At 47.7% G+C, this 15,287-nt stretch overlaps 1 protein-coding gene across 4 annotated transcripts in view; it reads left to right on the forward strand.

Moving 5' to 3' along the window:
• The window catches only part of col5a1 (collagen type V alpha 1 chain), a 217,078-nt gene that overhangs the window by 15,309 nt on the left and 186,482 nt on the right, over positions 1 to 15,287 (forward strand). The gene's annotated exons all lie outside the window — the stretch shown is intronic.

Raw genomic sequence — 15,287 nt, forward strand, 5'->3', positions numbered from 1 at the left:
TGGAAAGTGACTGCCTTTATTCCATCTGCTGTGTGCGTTCTGTCTCTCTGGCTCTGGTGGCCTCTCTTGGATGAAAGTTTCCCCCTCCCTCCTCCTTCCCACCTTTGTCTGGCTCGCTAATGCTTACATCTATGTAATGCCTCATGTTCGGGGAATTGCAAAGGCTCCTGAGAGCCAAGTAAGTGCTTTCGAAGTGTAGTCACTGCTAAAATGGAGGGGGGGGGGGGGGGGGGGGGGGATGGGGGGGGGAGCAGCAATCAATTTCATAGAGCCAAGCAGCATGTAAACAAGCCCATCAGCCCAAGCTGCTCTATACACATCTATACTAACACAGTGTGCGTTCTGTACTCCGACGTGTATAGAGTATGTGGAGCTTTAGAAACACAGGCAGCAAGATCCCAACACAGTGGGAAACTTTTCATTTATGTCTCTGTTATGGAGCACAGTACAGCACAGCATCAGGCCCTTTGGCCCATCATGTCTGCACTGACCATGATACCAATCTAACCAATCCCAACTGCCTGCTAAAATTATCATCCCGACTATAACCTCTCTGTCTCAATGCCTCTTAAACCCCACTATTGTATCTGTTGCTATCTGATAATGTGTCATGAATGTTCCTCGCTACTTATCACTCATGCCGGGAAAAGTACATCAATGCGCTGAACTAACAAACATTGGAGCAGTCAATGCACAACCTATGACTTTCGATTGTAACTCCCTGAAAAACCAAGCCTGCCTCACAACATGCCAATAGCAGGATTGTGTGGACTTCTGATAACAGGATGGATGTGGGGGCTTTGGGGAGAATGCAGAAGTGTTGACTGCGTTGGAGTGTGTTATCTACAAGGGGGAGCCTGGAGAAACTGTTTGGATTGATTTTGTTGTGGTGTTTTTAAATGCACGCTCCAAAAGGTGGCATGTTTTTAGACACACAGAGAATGGTTGGTGCAAGGAACATCACAGCATACTCTGCCTGCCCACTTCACACGACCTCTTGGGTTGTCATCCCGGGATGAATCCCTGTGCCATGTGTGAGTGATGTTAAAAATGGGAAGATGGGACAGTTGAATGTGTGGCTAAAGAGCTGGTCTAGGAGGGAGGTGCTTGAGATACCTGGGTCATTGCAACCTCATACAAGGCAGTGAATGAAGGACGGGTTGCACCAACACTGGAGGGGCACCTATACCCTTGCTGGGTGGTTTGCTGGAGTTACTCGGGAGGGTTAAGACTTGTGTGGCAAGGGTGTGGAACAGGAGCAGCAGGTGGACTGATGTCAGTCTGAAGAAGGGTCTCGACCCGAAACGTCACCCATTCCTTCTATGCAGAGATGCTGCCTGTCCAGCTGAGTTACTCCAGCATTTTGTGTCTATCTTCGGATTGAGAAGATGGTGGAGGTTAGTTCGTGGAGGTGTAATAGCAATGACAGGCAAGTCCAGGATATAATATGGCAGGAATGATGGTGTGAAGTATACTTATGGTAATGCAAGGAGTATAATGGATAAGGCAGTCGAACTTGGAGCCTGGGCATGGTGCTTTGACTTTGTAGTCTTAACAGAGGTTTGGATGAGAAACAGCAGCATAATGTTCCAAGATACATATGTTTTAGGCGTACAAGAGATGAGAGTATTGGATTACTGATTGGGAAGAATGTCATTAAGTGAGGAAATCTTGGAGAATGTATCCAATTTGGTCATTTGGATAAAACTCAGGAATAGGAAAATTGTAATCGCTATAATATTTAAGAATTTTTTCAATGTTTAAGAAGCAATTGGACAGGTACATCGATAAGGTAGGTTTAGAGGGATATGGGTCAAAAGCAGGCAGGTGGGACTAGTGGAGATGGGTCAGGTGGGGAAGGTGGGCTCAAGGGCCTGCCTCCACGCTGGAGGGCTCGATGATGCTATCATGGCAATACACTATTAGCCTCCCAGTCACCAGAGGGAGCTAAATAAACTTATTAAGACAGATCATGGAAAGATGTGAAAATAGCAGAGGTTGGTGCAGAACTTCCCCAATATCCACTGGGACACCCTTAGTCCCAGGACCTTATCCAGGGGAGTTTCTTGTAACAATCCACTGGGTTTAGGAAGGTACAAGACCTTGTATGGAGCCTGACCAGCTGATCACATTTTCAGTGGGGGAGCATTTTGGGAATAGCGATCATAATCCTGTAAGTTTTAAGAAAGTTATTGATAAGGATAAGACTGGTCATCATGTATTGTCTTGCCACTGACTGGTTAGCATGCAACTAAAGCTTTTCACTGTACCTCGGTACACATGATAATAAACTAAACTGAACCAAACTAAAGTAGATAGGGGCAAGGCTACTCACAACATTTGGCATGAACTGGAGAAAGTTGATTGGGAGCGTGTGTATGAGGTTAGTTCCATATCAGCCAAGCGCGAGTCTTTTAAAGGCCAGTTGATTTGCGATCAGGACCAGTATGTTCCTGTCAGGATGAACTGTAATGCCCCTGTCCCACTTAGGAAACCTGAACGGAAACCTCTGGAGGCTTTGCGCCCCACCCAAGGTTTCCGTGCGGTTCCAGGAGGTTTTTGTCAGTCTCCCTACCTGCTTCCACTACCTGCAACCTCCGGCAACCACCTGCAACCTCTGGGAACCGCACGGGAACCTTGGGTGGGGCGCAAAGTCTCCAGAGGTTTCTGTTCAGGTTTCCTAAGTGGGACAGGGGCATTAGGATGGCAAGGGTTGAGAACTATTAGAGGGTGGCACGGTGACACAGCGGTAGAGTTGCTGCCTTACAGTGCCGGAGACCTGGGTTCGATCTTGACCGGGTGCTGTCTGCACAGAGTTTGTACGTTCTCCCCGTGACCTGCGTGGGTTTTCTCTGGGTGCTCTGGCTTCCTCCTTAACCTCCAAAGACGTACAGGTTTGTAGGTTAATTGGCTTGGTATAATTGTAAATTGTCCCTAGTGTGTGTAGGATAGCATTAATGTGCGGAGATCGCTGGTCGGCACAGACTGGGTGGGCTGAAGGGTCCTTTTCCGTGCTAAACTAAACCAACCTAATAAAATAAATTATATTTAAGAAAGAGCTGCAGATGCTGGAAAAATCGAAGGGAGATAAAAAAAAGCTGGAGAAACTCAGCGGGTGAAGGAATAGGCCACGTTTCAGGTCGAGACCCTTCTTCAGACCGAGGCCTATTTCCTTCACTCCATAGATGCTGCCTCCCCCTCTGAACTAAATTATATTGTTAACTTAGTCAAAAGATAAAATGACGCATACACAAGGGTTAGGAAGCTGGAATCAGACAAGACCCTTGAAGAAGTTAAAGAAAGCAGGAAAGAATGTAAACAAGGAATTAAGTGCTAAAAGTGACCATGAGATTTCATTAGCAAGCAGGATTATGGAGAACCTCAAGGCTTTTTATGGTTGTAATCAGAGCAAGAGGGTAAATCGCAAAATGTTGGTCCACTCATGGACAACGGATGGTATTAGTGTGTGCAGCCACAGGAAGTGGCTGAGGTCTGTAATGAATACTTTGTAACAGTATTTACCAAATATTTACGGGTGTCACGGTGACATAGAGCTACTGCCTTACAGCCCCAGAGACCCAGCTATGATCCTGACTACGGGCGCTGTCTGTACAGGGATTATACGTTCTCACTGTGACCTGCGTGGGTTTTCTCCGAGATCTTCGGTTTCCTCTCACAGTCTAAAGACATACATGTTTGCACGTTAATTGGCTTGGTATCAATGTAAAAATTGTCCCTGGTGTGTGTGTGTGTGTAGGGTAGCATTAATGTGCAGGGATCGCTGGTCGGTGCAGACTCGGTAGGCCGAAGGGCCTGTTTCCGCGCTGTAAACTAAACTACACTGAGCAGAAGGATATGAATAATAATGAAATTAGGGAGGGCTATGTTGATATCTTAGTGCTCGTTAGTATTAAGCAGGAGCAGGTCTTGGTCTTTTGAAGAACATTAAAGTGGATAAGTCCCTCAGGCCTGATGGGAGGGTAGCAAGAGAGGAAATTGCTGGGTGGTGTGGGAAGGAACTGCAGATGCTGGTTTAAACCGAAGACAGACGCAAAAAGCTGGAGTAAGTCAGCGGGTCAGACAGCATCTCTGGAGAGAAGGAATCGGTGACATCTCTGGTCTTCCACAGTCAGAAGAAGTGTCTCGCACCGAAACGTCTCCGATTCCTTTTCTCCGGAGATGCTGTCTGATCCACTGAGTTACTCCAGCATTGTGTGTCTATCTTTGGAAATTGCTGAGGGTTTGATAGGGATCTTCCCATCCACTTTAGCTACCAGGGAGATGCCAGAAGATTTGAGAACAGCCAATGTTTTTCTTTTATTTAAGAAGGCCAACAAGAACAAACCAATAAATAACATGCCAGGTGCAGTTGTGGTCACCAGACGATAGGAAGCATGTGGAGGCTTTGGAGAGGGTGCAGAAGAGATTCACCTGGACAAGGGTCTTGACCCCAAACCTCACCTTCATTCTTTTCTCCAGAGATGTTGCCACAACTGAAGTGTTTTAGCTTTCAGGAGAGGTTGGACAAGCTTGGATTATTTCCCCGATAGTGGCGAAGGCCGAGGAGTGACCTGGGAGAAGTTTATAAAATGACTACAAGCATAGATAGGGTAAATAGTCAGAGTCTTTTCCCCAGAGCGGAAATGTCAAATATTAGGTCGTGTAATTAGCGTGCCAAGGACACGTAAGTGGGACAGGGGCTTAAGTTTCAGGTGAGAGGGGGAAAGTTTAAAGCAGATTTATGAGGCAAGTTTTTTTTTAACAGAGAGAGAGATATGGGTAACTGGAATGTGTTGCCAGGGAAGGTGGTAAAAGCAGATATTAGAGTGATATTTTAGGGGACATTTAATCCAATAAAACAGGCAGGGAATAGATGAGATAAATTTAGATTGGTTGCATGGTTGGCACAGACATATTTGGCCAACGGGCCTGTTCCTGTACCGAACTATTCTGTGGTGTATAAAAGGGACTCTATTAGTGTGAACTTTGCTTTCATCTTGCATGTTCCTGTATTAAAGTGTATTCTTAGGATGTGACGATTCCAGTGCTGGGAATGCCAGCGTTCAGTGCCGACCGCAGGTGCCCTGGAACAGGGACTTCCTACTGAATCGGTTGGAGCTGGTTTGGTCAAACACAATGGCCACCCCAGAGAGCTGGAGGAGGGGAGGCAGTCATTAGTATGAGGCTGGTGGAGCCACATATATTCAACCAGGCAGGGGCAAGGGGACACATTTCCTTCTCAATTTGGGCTGAATTGAACCAGTATTGATTTTGTGATTATCCAAGTGCTTCACGGTCAATGATAAGATCGTAGAAACCGTTCCAATATGCGGTGAGGTCATGGCTGATCTTGTGCCCATTTCACACACCTCACTTCACTCCTTAACCCAACATACTAAAAATCTTATCTCAAATTAAATTTGACAATGACATATTTGATAATGGCAAAGATGATGGCAAATATCAAAAAATAATTTCACTCATAATTTGTATCTTTTGCTTAAACATGAGATCTTTTTTGGGATTGCTTAGCTTGTTTGCAACTCTTCTCAGGCTGGCCCTCCAGGCCAAGGGTGGTTCGCTCCCATGCCACTTCTGCCGGTTCTCAGGTGGAACCTACGAGAACGATCCCAGGCATGAGTGGGTTAACATACGATGAGCGTTTGACGGCACTGGGACTGTAGTCGCTGGTATTTAGAAGGATGATGGGGAGGGGGGGGGTGACCTCATCGAAACTTACAGAACTTACCAGTGATGGGCCTGGATAGAGTGGATGCGGAGAGGATGGTTCCACTTGTGGGAGAGTCTAGGACCAGAGACCACAGCCTCAGAATTAAAGGATGTATTTTTAGAAAGGAGATTAGGAGTGATTTCTTTAGTCAGAGGGTGGTGAAACTGTGGAATTCATTGCCACAGAAAGCGGTGGAGGCCAAGTCAATGGATATTGACAGATTCTTGATTAGTTGGGGGTGTCAGGGGTTATGGGGAGAAGGCAGGAAAATGGGAGGGAAAGATAGATCGGGCATGATTAAATGGCGGAGAGGGCTTGATGGGTTGAATGGCCTATTTCTGCTCCTATAACTTATGAACTCATGGATGGTGCCATGTGAGAACCACGGACTTTCTCACAGGGTGGGGCAGTCATGGCTGGCATGGCTGGCATGGGTCCTTTATGATGTTAAGCATCCTTGTACTGTGCAACTGACCTTGGCATGGTCCCACTGTCGAAACTCGAGGAATTCAGAGCCTTGCCAAGTGCTCCGTCTCCATCTTGTTCAGTCACTGGCCAGGGAGTCTTCCGAGTCATTGCCAAGGTGACATTTTAACCCAAGGAGATTTTAAGCGTGGCCTTGAAAGGCTTCCTTTATTCCCCCATCTGTGCTGTGTGCTGTGCTGATCACAGTTTTGATGTCACTAGGGTTGTCACGTATTAGCCGGGACATCCCGTATATTGGGCTAAATTGGTTTGTCCCATATGGGACCGCCTTTGTCCCGTATTTGACTGCTACTACTCGGGTCAGGGGGACTGCCGCGTCAGAGCGCCGTGTCCGGCCTACGCCTCACCCGTCCCGACGTAGTGCAGCTCATGGAGTGCAGCAGCAGCACCTCGCCTGTGGCCCCGTGGGTCGGCAGCCGGCCAGCTGTCCGACCTTCGGACCTTCGCTTACCGCCGACACCACCACCACCCCTCCTTCTCACGGCCGATCATCGGTTCAGGACTTTGCCCGGACCAAAACTCCTCAGCTGGCCCGCCGGCTGGGCTTTGTGTGCAGTCCAGCACCCGGGCCAACTCATCATTCACCCAGCCACGGCCGAGTCGGTCAACGAATTGCCGTCGGGAATTTGTTGCGTATTTTGACCTTTTGTCCATTATTTGGGAGTGAGAAAGTTGGCAACCCCAGGTGTCAGTGATACTAGCTGGTACAGGGCACTGACAACTGGTTGTAGGAGTTTGAGGAGATGGTTTTGGTGGTGGTTCTCCAGTGTTTGTTGCAGTCTGTCCACAACAGGACTCCAGGATCACCCCACCACCTCCAACCTTGCCTCTTCCTCTCACTCTCCCGATGGACGGGACCCTGTCACCTCAAAGAACTAAGGCACAAGTTTACATCTTTGGGCAAGGAAGACTAAGGAGGACCAGTATTGTTTCTATGAGGTGAATTTTGCTGTCAACAATGAGCTGGTCCCACATGCAGACAACTCCCCCCCCCCCCCCCCCCTCGATGGGGGAGACAAACGTCACATGACCTTCCACCTTGTGCTAAAGTGGGCATCCACGGTGGTGCAGCGGTAGAGTTGCTGCCTTACAGCGATTGCCGCACCGGAGACCCGGGTTCGATCCTGACCACGGGTGCTGTCTGTACTGAGTTTTACGTTCTTCCCGTGACCTCGTTTTCTCTGGGATCTTCAGTTTCCTCCCACACTCCAAAGACGTACATGTATGTAGGTAAATTGGCTTGGTAAATGTATTAAAATAAAATTGTCGCTAGTGTGTGTAGGATAGTGTTAATATGCGGGGATCGCTGGTCGGCACGGACCCGGTGGGCCGAAGGGCCTGTTTCCGCGCTGTATCTCTAGACTAAACTAAAGTGGAACAGTGACCAGCTGCAACCGTAAAAGCACAGGACGGGGCTACTGAGGAACATCTTCTCCCCGCCACCCCCTATCAGTCTGAAGAAGGGTTTCGGCCCGAAACGTTGCCTATTTTCTTCGCTCCATAGATGCTGCTGCACCCGCTGAGTTTCTCCAGCTTTTTTGTGTTCCTTCACCAGTCCATTCTCTGGCCAGGAGAGTGGAGTCACAAGAGTCATTCTCCACTTCCCCTTCCCTCAAGCTGCCACCGTTCAGCCTCTCCAGATGCCACCTTGTACTCCTCCTACCTATCTCGCTCTGCCCCCCCAACCCCAGTTCGGGAAGCTGAGGCACCTGAGACCTCTGGCATAGCGTGAGTCCCCGAACCTTCTCCAAAAACTGCCAGCTGGCATTTGCAGAAGACCGACGGGTAGCCAGAAGAAAACAGACTGTGTTTGTATTACATTTTACTGATGTTTACCAGCCCTAAACACTTGCCAACCAATATTAACATGTTCCTTTCCTGAAGAGTGTGCTGTCCACGACTAGGTGGCCCGTTCTTCAATTTCCACCGCCTCTTGCTCATAAAAATGTTTCATAACATATGATGAGCGTTTGACAGCACTGGGCCCAGTCCTCGCTGGAGTTTAGAAGGAGGAGGGGGGACCTCATCGAAACTTATGGAAAAGTGAAAGGCCTGGATAGAGGGGACATGGAGCAGATGTTTCCACAAAGTGGCTGAGTATGGAGCCAGAGGGCGCAGTCTCAGGGTAAAAGCATGTACCTATAGAAAGGAGATGAGGAGCAATTTCTGAGGGTGGTGAACCAGTAGGATACATTACCACAGGCTGCTGTGGAGGGCAAGCCATTGTGTATTCTTAAGGCAGAGATAGATAGATTCTCGACTGATACGGGTGCCAGGAGTTACGGGGAGAAGGCAGGAGAATGGGGTTGAGAGGGAAAGATAGATCAGCCATGATTGAATGGCAGAGTAGACTCAATGGGCTGAATGGCCTAATTCTGCTCCTATGACTTATGAACTAACTTCATTCCTTGAAAGTTTCATTACATCCTAAGTTCCTGGCTTCCCTTGCTCCATCTGCCCTGTCATGAAAGCTTTGATCAAATCACTTCTTGATCGTCAACATTCCAGGGAATTTGGTGACTTTGTGCATTTCTGGGCCTTTGGTTTTTCTCCGTCTGAGTGTCTGAGTTCACTGGGCTACAGGAATATCAATTCTCCTCTGCCCATCCACTGACATAGTGAGCCTTGCACCTCAACACCAGCTCCCAGCTCTTACCTCAACACCAGCTCCCAGCTCCCACCTCAACACCAGCTCCAACCTCAACACCAGCTCCCACCTCAACACCAGCTCCAACCTCAACACCAGCTCCCACTTCAACACCAGCTCCCACCTCAACACCAGCTCCCACCTCAACACCAGCTCCCAGCTCTCATGGGTGGCATTATGAGTTACAGTGCAATCTCCCTCCATAACTGATAAACAATGTTCAAATTCTCCATTGATGAAGAGATTTGGATGTATGCTCCAGGGAATAGAGAAAGGACAATTAGTTTGGTATTTAGTTCCTGTTGCTCACTGCCCTTACTCATGCTAAGAGTTGTCAGCTTTTGAAATAACCCAGTGGCCCAGAATTTAAGCCAAGGTATTGACCTAACCAAGGCATTTAAGCCAAGGTGTAGATGTTTTCTCGGGCCCAGACCCGTTACCACAGCCACGTTTGTTTTCTCGGGCCCAGACCCGTATTGATCTAACTGTTACAGGACCTGACTTATGGCACGCACTCGTATATCAGCTCCATTGTTTGAACTGTCTCCATGTAACCTCCTGATGTTATTGAAGGAACAGTACATCATGTTTCGCTTGGGCAGATTACAACCCAGCGGTTTGAATGTTGATTTCTCTAATTTCAAGTAACTCCTGTATTCCCTCTCCCCCCCCCCCCCCCCCCCCCCCCCCCACCTTAGTCATCCTACCAGTTGTACTGTTCGCATCTTTGTAACCCTTTGTTACCACCTCTTCCCCAGCCAACAATGGGCCATTGTGGGCTCCACCCTTCCTTAGGCATCTGTCGCCGATCCTGAGTTTTTTTTCTGGCCTTTTCCTACCTCTAGTTCCCTCCCCTCTACTGTCAGTCTGAAGAAGGGTCCCGACCCGAAATGTCACCCAGCCTTATTCTCCAGAGATGCTGCCTGACCCAGCTGAGGCACTCCAGCACTTTATGTCTATCTTTGGTGTAAACCAGCATCTGCAGTTCCTTTCTACACCAGTTGAAGTTCTGTCTTTTCTCTCGGGCGAGGAATTGACCTGTTCTTTAGCATAACCATGCCCTCGCGACCGTCAACGTGATCGCAAACTGTTATTCATTTCTCTGATAGTTTGAAAAATCCCAATGAAATCTCCCAGGCACAAACTTTCCCTGGGATTTGACGTTAAGGGCTATTTGGCACTTTGTACCACATTTGTTGCTGGGTCAAGAAGCCAGAAAGCCTCAGAGGCATGAACGCTGCTTGCCATAACCACATCCGTGGTAGAAGGTTCCGCCTTCTCCCCACATCGCTGGGTAAAGAGGTCTCTTTGAATCCCACCTTTAATTTCTTGCTGACTGGTCTGTCCTGATGGTCTCAAGTTTCTTCACTGTCCGCTGATATTTTTAAGGCGGAGATAGAGAGATTCTTGTTTAAGAAGGAACTGCAGATGCTGGAAAATCGAAGGTACACAAAATTGCTGGAAAAACTCAGCGAGTGCAGCAACATCTATGGAGCAAAGGAAATAGGCAACGTTTCGGGCTGAATAGGAACCATTTCAGGAAATAGGCAACGTTTCGGGCCGAAACCCTTCAGGTTTCGGCCCGAAACGTTGCCTATTTCCTTCACTCCATAGATGCTGCTGCACCCGCTGAGTTTCTCCAGCATTTTTGTGTACCATAGAGAGATTCCTGATTAGTACGGGTGTCAGGGGTTATGGGGAGAAGGCAGGAGGCTGTGGTTAGGAGGGAGAGATAGATCATCCATGATTGAATGGCAGAGTAGACTTGATGGGCCGAATGGCCTAATTCTGTTCCTATGAAACCTTATGAAACCTTTCAGAATTTCAAAGATGTTTATTGGAGCTGATTGGGTCAAGATGGAAGACTGTTCACCCTTTCTGAAGTGTAATTCTCCTTGCAAATTTCTGCATGGTCTTTATAAATAGTTCTTGGACCCAGAGCTTCTTAGTCCTTTTCATGGCTGGGCAACCAGAAAAGCACATGCTCTTCGAGGTGTAGTCTGACCACGGTGTGGGCTGTTAGGATAACCATACCTCCCTAGTGTGCAGGGTAAGCCCCTGAATAGAAACATAGAAAATAGGTGCAGGAGTAGGCCATTCGGTCCTTCGAGCCTGCACCGCCATTCAATATGATCATGGCTGATCATCCAACTCAGTATCCTGTACCTGCCTTCTCTCCATACCCCCTGATCCCTTTAGCCACAAGGGCCACATCTAACTCCCTCTTAAATATAGCCAATGAACTGTGGCCTCAACTACCTTCTGTGGCAGAGAGTTCCAGAGATTCACCACTCTCTGTGTGAAAAATGTTTTTCTCATCTCGGTCCTAAAAGATTTTCCCCTTATCCTTAAACTGTGACCCCTTGTTCTGGACTTCCCCAACATCGGGAACAATTTTCCTGCATCTAGCCTGTCCAACCCCTTAAGAATTTTGTAAGTTTCTATAAGATCCCCCCTCAATCTTCTAAATTCTAGCGAGTACAAGCCGAGTCTATCCAGTCTTTCTTCATATGAAAGTCCTGACATCCCAGGAATCAGTCTGGTGAACCTTCTCTGTACTCCCTCTATGGCAAGAATGTATTTCCTCAGATTAGGAGACCAAAACTGTACGCAATACTCCAGGTGTGGTCTCACCAAGACCCTGTACAACTGCAGTAGAACCTCCCTGCTCCTATAATAATAATATAATAACTTTATTTATAAAGCACTTTAAACAACTACAGTTGCCACAAAGTGCTGTACATGAGAAATCATGAACAAAAAGCTATTACAAACAATTAAAAACCATTAAAAACCGTAAAACGAAGGACTATAAAAAACACACTAAAAATTAAAAGACATTAAAAGCACTAAAAACAGGAGCAATGCCTCAGCCAGTGTCGAAAGCCAAAGAATAAAAATATGTTTTTAGGGAGGATTTGAAGATGGACAGTGAGGGGGCCTGTCTGATGTGCAACGGCAAGGTGTTCCAGAGTGCCGGAGCAGCAACAGAAAAGGCTCTATCCCCTCTGAGCTTCCGCTTAGACCTTGGTACCTCAAGGAGCAGCTGATCAGCTGACCTGAGGCACCGGGCAGGAGCATATAGGTGGAGCAGCTCAGAGAGGTAAGGCGGGGCGAGCCCATTCAACGATTTAAAAACAAATAAAATAATACTCAAATCCTTTTGCTATGAAAGCTAACATACCATTCGCTTTCTTCACTGCCTGCTGCACCTGCATGCCTACTTTCAATGACTGGTGTACCATGACACCCAGGTCTCGTTGCATCTCCCCTTTTCCTAATCGGCCACCATTAGCCAGGATGATGACTGTGGGGGTTGTGTTGGGCAGACTCCAGCATCCAGCCATGACCGACTCGCAGCAGCAGATTCTAAAAACAACATGTCCTGTTCTGAAAGTATTGTTCCCCAGGCATTCTATCGTCTCTGAGTGGAATAATCTGCTCATGACATGTAGAGCAGTTGGGGACGTTTGGAACAGCTCGACTCTTTATGCCCGGGATTGGAGATGCATGACGTCCATTACACGTTTTGCCTTTGACATTTCCGTTAGGTTATTTGGAATAACTAGCCGCCCACAGGAGGGAGCAGAGCTGCACAGCTCTCTCTGTGTGCTCTTGCCCTTTAAAGGCAAGCGTGGGTTTGTTCTTGTAGAAACTTACAAAATTCTTAAGGGGTTGGACAGGCTAGATGCAGGAAGATTGTTCCCGATGTTGGGGAAGTCCAGAACAAGGGGTCACAGTTTAAGGATAAGGGGGAAATCTTTTAGGACCGAGATGAGAAAAACATTTTTCACACAGAGAGTGGTGAATCTGTGGAATTCTCTGCCACAGAAGGTAGTTGAGGCCACAGTTCATTGGCTATATTTAAAAGGGAGTTAGATGTGGCCCTTGTGGCTAAAGGGATCAGGGGGTATGGAGAGAAGGCAGGTACAGGATACTGAGTTGGATGATCAGCCATGATCATATTGAATGGCGGTGCAGGCTCGAAGGGCCGAATGGCCTACTCCTGCACCTATTTTCTATGTTTCTATGTCTATGTTTCTATGTTCTGGCAAATCTCTCTCGCAAGACAAATTCAGCCATTATCAGGACTTCTTCTCCCCCTCGACTGAGAGTCCCATCACTCCCCTTACTTAGAGTGAGCTCCCCTAACATCTTCCGTAGGACTCTAGCTGTTGAAGTCACCTCGTAACGATCACACTAGATGCCCGCCCTTCATCTCTGGTCTAAAGAATGGGTCGACTGGGCTTGTAATCGCTGGAATTTAGGATGAGCGGGGATCTTATGGAAACATATAAAATTCTTAGAGGATTGGACAGGGTAGACGCAGGAATTTTTTTCCTGATGTTGGGGGAGTCCAGAACCAGGGGTCACAGTTTAAGATAGACAAAGTGCTGGAGAAACCTCAGCGGGTGCGGCAGCATCTATGGAGCGAAGGAAATAGGCAACGTACACCTACCTCCCACGGAGGGAAATGAACTGAAGGATAACGCTTCATTGGACTGACCTTTCATCATCAGTGGTGCGGAGGAGTCAGGAGCAGTTTGGCCAAAAAGTGACCAGGGGGTAGCAAGCTACGAACTGGAACTGCACAACTCACTCTGGAGATGGTGGGGAGGTGAACATGGATGGAACCTGGATGGATTGGGAATAAGGTTCCCAGCGTTTCCAGGATAAAGTGCTAGTGTGGTGACCAGAAATATCATTGAGTTGTATTGATGGAGATTTCACTTTCATTTAGATTATTGTCACGTGTACCGAGGTACAGTGGAAAGCTTTTGTTGCGTGCGAACCAGTCAGCAGAAAGACAATACATGATTACAACTGAGCCATTTACAGTGTACAGATACAGGATGAGGGAATAATGTTTAGTGCAAGGTAAAAGTCCAAACAAAGATAGTCCGTGGGTCACCAATGATGTAGATAGTAGTTCAGGACTGCTCTCAGGTTGTGGTAGGATCATTCAGTTGCCTGATAACAGCTGGGAAGAAACTGTCCCTGAATCTGGAGGTGTGCGTTTTCACACTTCTGTACCTTGTGCATGATGGGAGAGGGGAGAAGAGGGAGTGGCCAAGGGTGCGACTCCTCCGAGATTATGTTGCTGGCCTTGCCTCGGCAGCGTGAGGTATAAATGGTGTCAATGGAAGGGATGATGGTCTGGGCTGCGTCCACAATTCGCTGCAATTTCTTGCGCTCTTGCATGGAGCTGTTCCCAAACCAAGCTGTGATGCATCCCGATAAATGAACGCAATCTTCTAAATATAAAGTAAACGGAGAATAGAGAGACCTATTCACATCAGACCTTTCATACATTCGGAGGTGTCAAGGTACTTTTGATCAGTGTTCACCCTTGTTTAGGGCGGACAAAACTAGCAAGCAGTTAACACAAGAAACAGGTCCCACACACACTGCCCTCACTGGGGTCCAACACACACACACACACACACACACACACACACACACACACACACACACACACACACACACACACACACACACACACAACACACACACACACACACACACACACACACACACACACACACACACACACACACACACACCACACACACACACACACACACACACACACACACACACACACACACACACACACACACACACACACACACACACACACACACACACACACACACACACACACACACACACACACACACACACACACACACACACACACACACACACACACACACACACACACACACACACACACACACACACACACACACACACACACACACACACACACACCCACACACACACACACACACACACACACACACACACACACACACACACACACACACACACACACACACACACACACACACACACACACACACACACACACACACACACACACACACACACACACACACACACACACACACACACACACACACACACACACACACACACACACACACACACACACACACACACACACACACACACACACACACACACACACACACACACACACACCACACACACACACACACACACACACACACACACACACACACACACACACACACCACACACACACACACACACACACACACACACACACACACACACACACACACACACACACACACACACACACACACACACACACACACACACACACACACACACACACACACACACACACACACACACACACACACACACACACACACACACACACACACACACACACACACACACACACACACACACACACACACACACACACACACACACACACACACACACACACTGTCTACAGCTGAGACAACCAGTGATTCTGAGACGGACGACATCATTCCTCAGTCATTCCTGATTTTGCTGGTTCGAGGTAGAGAAGGATTGTTGTGTGCTGCAGTGGGTGGGAAAGGCATGTTACACATCACT

Source organism: Amblyraja radiata, chromosome 32 (genome assembly GCF_010909765.2).
Source record: "Amblyraja radiata isolate CabotCenter1 chromosome 32, sAmbRad1.1.pri, whole genome shotgun sequence".
Classification (NCBI taxonomy): Eukaryota; Metazoa; Chordata; class Chondrichthyes; order Rajiformes; family Rajidae; genus Amblyraja; species Amblyraja radiata.